At 36.5% G+C, this 5,584-nt stretch overlaps 1 long non-coding RNA gene across 1 annotated transcript; it reads right to left on the reverse strand.

Moving 5' to 3' along the window:
* Positions 1-314: 314 nt before the first annotated feature.
* Positions 315-803, reverse strand: LOC140181653 (uncharacterized). Its single transcript, XR_011876675.1, has 3 exons — positions 687-803; positions 521-607; positions 315-410 (listed from the first exon to the last, which is right to left on the reverse strand). It is a non-coding gene; the product is annotated as an uncharacterized lncRNA (long non-coding RNA).
* Positions 804-5,584: the final 4,781 nt, after the last annotated feature.

Raw genomic sequence — 5,584 nt, forward strand, 5'->3', positions numbered from 1 at the left:
TTCTGGTTATAGAAAACTTGATGGTTAGCAAACTTAATTCCTCGCCGATAACTGTGTGCAAAGGCTGCATAAAAGCTACGTCCGTGGGGTGAAAACAATGCAAAACGTAATAATATGTCATTGATAAATGTGCAGGTTTTGTCCTACTCTCACATACTTGTCACGATCTAGCATTGACTACATGTGCAAGAATTTTTTTTTTTTTGGGTGAATTCTACATGTGTAAGATAATTTCCTACTTCCTACCAAGGTTGCGAGAATCGGACCGGTTAATAAACCGGTGACTGGTTTAATAGTTTATTGGTTCGATCGGAGTTCAATTGGAGTTTAACCGGAATTCAACCGGTTTAATTAAATATTAAATAAAAGGCAGTGAAGGAGGCTCGGCGTTCTCTAGTAAGCTGCATAACCTACAGTCAATAGTGAAAAAAACCAGTTATGTGGCCACTTCTTAGAAAAATTATGTGTGTCCTTATTCATTATCATCTCAAAATGACAATATCTTGTATCAGCTTCTTACCTTTTGTTCTAGAACCACCAAATCCTTCTTTAATTTTGAGATCGTCGAATTCTTCCTACGTATGATGTCTTCTAGTTCAGTAGCCCTCTGTTTTAAACAATATCATAAGTGATTAGTAAACCAGACAAAAGGAGAATTTGAATGCAATGTGAATGAGTATTATCACCTTGTAATTAGCAGTCTCAGAGGATTTCATGAAGCAGCAAACAAATTCATAAAGCCAGCAAACAAATTCATGAAAAAATAACCTCAGAATCATGAAGCCAGCAAACAAACAAATAATGAAGCCAGTAAACAAAATCATGAACAGAGAACAAATAAATCAAGCACAGAAAATCAAAATCAGAAGAAAGCAACAAAATCAATTTTACCATACCACCATCAACAATTCAGATTCAATGAAAATCAGCAACCAAAATTAACAACTCAATCAGAAAAACCAACATAAAGCCATAAACAACTCAGAATTAACATAAACAACTCAGAATCAGAAAAAATTCTAGCATTAACAATGTTCATCAACAACACAAAATCGGAAATATCAATGGCCAACAACTCAAAAATCAGAATAAATAAAATTAACAAAATAACCAAAAATAAATTGAGGCAGTAGTGCTTACCGGCGGCGAGGGAGGAAAGAAGGTGACGGCGCGGTGAATACTCCACAGCCGAGCAGAGAGACACGTCACAGTGAGAAAGAGAGAGACAGAGAGAGCTCGAAGCCTCGAATAGAGAGAGAACTCGAAGAGAGAGATGGGCACCAACAAATCGAGCACAGACGACAATGAAGAAGCCCTTCGCGGCGGCGTCACCAACAATTCCAAACAAGCACTCGACGTTGAGGAGAAGAGATCGAGAAGCGAGCAGACCTTCCACGAGCGAAGACGGCACCCAAGTCTGTCTCTGCCAGCGGCGACAACACCGTCTATCGGAAAAGAAGAGCTCGGCGATGGGATGGGGTTGGGTTCCTACCGCCGTTAGGGTTTGAGTTTGCCCAGTGAGAGAGAGAAAGAGAGAAAGGGGCAGGGGTGGGTGAGGGCCTGAGGGGTTCTGAACGTTTTTTTTTTAACAATATATATATCACTGAACCGAAAAAAATCGAACGATTTTGGCGGTTCACCGATTAACCGTCAATTTGACCGATTTTTAAGTCGGTTTTTTATAAGACGGTTTTTCACAGTAATCGAACCGAACAAATGATCGATTTTCGGTTAATCCGGTCGAACCGGCCGATCCGGTTCGATTTTCAGAACAATGCTTCCTACACCAAAATATGAACCTAATTTTGATTCATCTGAAGTTTATATAGTGTATAAGTAACTAGCTAACGACAACCTACACTTGCAAGCCAACTAACTCTTAATCGGTAATATTAAGGACATAATAAAAAATTAATTCAAACGGTTTAAATTTATTTAATTTAATATTTATTACTTTTAATAATTAATTAATATTAAATAAAATAAATTGAAATAATTTGAATTTTTTAAATATTATTGATAAAAAACAATTTATAAAGCAATTGAGCACCCAATTTACTGATCAAATTTCTAGTATTTTGTTTAAGTCCGAAATCACGTATTCAACTTTTTTGCTTCCTTACTACACTTGATTTTTTTTTTCTTTAGAAAAAGTTTACAAGAGTTGTAAGTATTTATAATTAAAGAGAATTTATATTCTTTTGATTGTTATACTACATAAAAAGACCATACATTATTTTTAATATGGATATGAAAATGGGGATTTTGATTAAATATTGATATTTGAAGTGTACTACAGTATTGTGAATGTGCAGAAAATATCGATACAATATGCAGGGGGCGTGTGGCTGCAGTTTGACACGTGTTGGCCAAAATGTTGACACATGTCCAATATACACTCTTTGTGTGTTGGCAGAATATTGTCATGTGTCTAACACACACCCTGTGAGTTGACTCTCACTACAAGAAAAGAGGCCGTCGTCACATTTTTCTCTTGCCACGCTTTAAAAACATGGCCAAAAGGATCAACGACTATGCTTTTATGAGAGTGGCGATTGATTAGAGAAGCTACGCTTTTTCGTGTCACATTTCAAAAGTGTGGCCGAAAGGGATCAATTGCCACACTTTTATGTGGGTGACGATAGATTAGTGATTTGGCTTCAAAAGCGTTGCAATAGAGGGAAATATGTACTCCTTTAATGCGTGACTAGTTTCTTTTCCTACATTCACATTTTTAAAGCGTGCTCATATCTTCTAATTATTTGACACCCTAAAAAAGCAAGGCAATAAGCTTCCATTTGAAATTTAATTTTCTACCAATGTTTTCCTCCAACACTTAAGTTTTTTTTTTTTCAAAACACATCACTCAAAACAGCCCTCACTGAGAAGTGAGAACCCTAAACCCTCAAACCCTATTCATTACTCTTTAAGAACCCTAGCTAAACCCTAAGAACCCTATCTCGTATCCCTCTCTCAGCTCGCAACCCTCTATCAGCTCGTAGACCTCCTCATCATTGAGAACTCATTTTCATCTCTCAGCTCGCAACCATCTATCCCTCTCTCGCAATCCTCGTTTCTCGCAACCCTCGTTAACTTCAATAAGTGCTGCCTCTATCGGCGCACCCTCCATCGACGTGCCTTCTGTCGGCGCTCACTGTCGCTCGTAAGGCCTCCCTCGGTGCTCACTCTCTCTCACGCGAACCCTACCTCTGTCGATGCTGACTCTCTCTTGCTCCTCCTTCAGTCGTCGTTGCCTCTCCCTCAATCAGTGCTCAACCATCACCATAACACAAGAAGGTACGAATTTATTCCCTCGCTGTTTCTCTGTTTCAATGTATGTAAATTTGTTTGTTGTGGTCATAATTCTGTCACCTTCTGAGATTCCCCTTTCTCTATTTCAGTTACAGGAAATTTTTTGGCTTTAACTATTGGTGCAGGTAGGGGTGAACGCGGATCGGATCAGATATAGCCAAAATCTCGATCCGATCCGCACTAAAATCATCGGATCCGATCCAATATCCGCAATTTTTAAGCTTGGATATGATCCGATCTAATCTGCACGTTTGTGGATCGGATTGGATATCGGATATATCCACAAAGCATAAAAGTATTTTTAAAAGCTTATTTTATTAAAAAATATCAATAAAATTCTCTTTTCTATTATTTTTAACATGTTTACTTTTAAAATAATATTAAAGATATTTTTTTTAAATAATAAAAATAAAATAATACAATTTATATGATAATTATTAGTTGAAATAAAACATAAAAAATATTTACTTATTTATTTATTTTTGTGGATCTGTGGATATGTGGATCGGATATGTGGATACCAATATAAAATCTGTAATCTGATCCTATTAATATGCGGATCGGATCCGATAGCCTTGCGGATCGGATCCGATAGCCTTGCGGATCGGATCCATATCCACAAATTTTCGGGTCAGATTCAGATAAACACCGCGGATATATGGATCCGATCCGATCCGATCCATGAATACTCTAGGTGGAGGAGTGAGAAATTGGACTGCTAACCCCAAAATTTTAGATGAGTTTCACCAACTCACTGCTTTAGGCAGTTTAGGAGCTGGGATCATTGCTCTTAAATATCCTAGAATATTGTATTGTTGTTTCACAAATGTGGAAGAAATTCTCCATACTGGAACTAGTGCTTCAGCTCCTGGAATATGGCTCCTGACTCAATTGGCAACTGCTAAGGTTATTGCAACAACTCTTTGCAAGGGCTCTGGGCTAGGTGGTCTTTATGTGCCAACTTTAATGATTGGTTCTATAGTTGGTGCTGCATTTGGAGGCGTTGGGGTAGAATTTATCAATTCAGCAATCCCTGGAAATGCTGTTGTGGCCCAACCCTAGGCATTTGCTCTTGTAAGTTGATGTTATTATGCAGTAACTATATATATTGTATAAATGTCACTGCTGACATCAAGCTTTGTTGATGTAAGCTCATATAATTACAAGTTATTTTTTATTTCTATCACAGGTTGGAATGGCTGCTACATTAGCATCTGTCTATTCTGTCCCTTCAATTTCAGTTCTACTGCTGTTTGAACTGACCAAAGATTATATATTACTTCTTCCTCTCATGGTAACTATTCAATAAAATGCTTACCCAAAATTACATGATAGTGATAATAAATTGCTTACTTAGTTTATATGTGCAGTTTTCTGCTGTTCTCCTATTCTTAAGTTTAACAAAATGAAAAATTTGCAAACTGCATTCTTTTACCTCGATTGAACTAGAGAAGATGTTTGGTATATTCCTACATGCTGATTTTCTCATTTTTTGTTTCCCTGTATCTTATGTTAAAGCAAGGCAAAAGAAAATTGTTTTGCTCCTTTAAAGTGTGCGGCCGTTAATTACTATGCCATTTACAGAAAGACAGTAGGCGAGTATTGTTCAACACATTTTTTGTCTAAGAAAATAGTACTTACTTTCTCATCATAGAGCAATGTGCTATTTGACAATTTTCCAAATATTGATTAACTAGACAGTTTTTTGGAACAGAGATCTGAGATATAATGATCTTATGGGGTCATTCACTGCCACATTTAAAGTCAATGTATGTTTTAGATTTTGCATTGTATTTCATCTTATATATTAAAATGTTGCTTCAAATTTTCCAATCACTGTAAGTATGTTTGGGCATACTCCATTATCTTGTATTCTATTATTACTTTTCAGATATTATGCCTGCAATGATCGCATGAACCATAAGCTTTCAGGAAACTTGAACATTTCAATCAATACAAAGTAAGAAGTATCTTCCTAAACAGGAAAAAAAGAGTAGTTTTGAGACAAAGGAAATAAAATTCTAAGTGTGCTTCATTGATGTTTCAGTAATGGAAGTTGTCAGAAAGGGAATGATTTTCCACAAGTAGCAATTATTTCAGCCGTTGCATGTGGCTCTTTCTTGATTGCTATGGCTGTTGGAACAATTTTAATTTATCCTTATAAATAGAGACTAGATCCATTGGAAGCATTTGGAAGAAAAAGCAACCCAATTATAACAAGTACGCATTAATAATTCTCATATCCTCTAATGTTTGGAGTTCTTGGTCGTTT

Source organism: Arachis hypogaea, chromosome 18, assembly GCF_003086295.3.
Source record: "Arachis hypogaea cultivar Tifrunner chromosome 18, arahy.Tifrunner.gnm2.J5K5, whole genome shotgun sequence".
Lineage (NCBI taxonomy): Eukaryota > Viridiplantae > Streptophyta > Magnoliopsida > Fabales > Fabaceae > Arachis > Arachis hypogaea.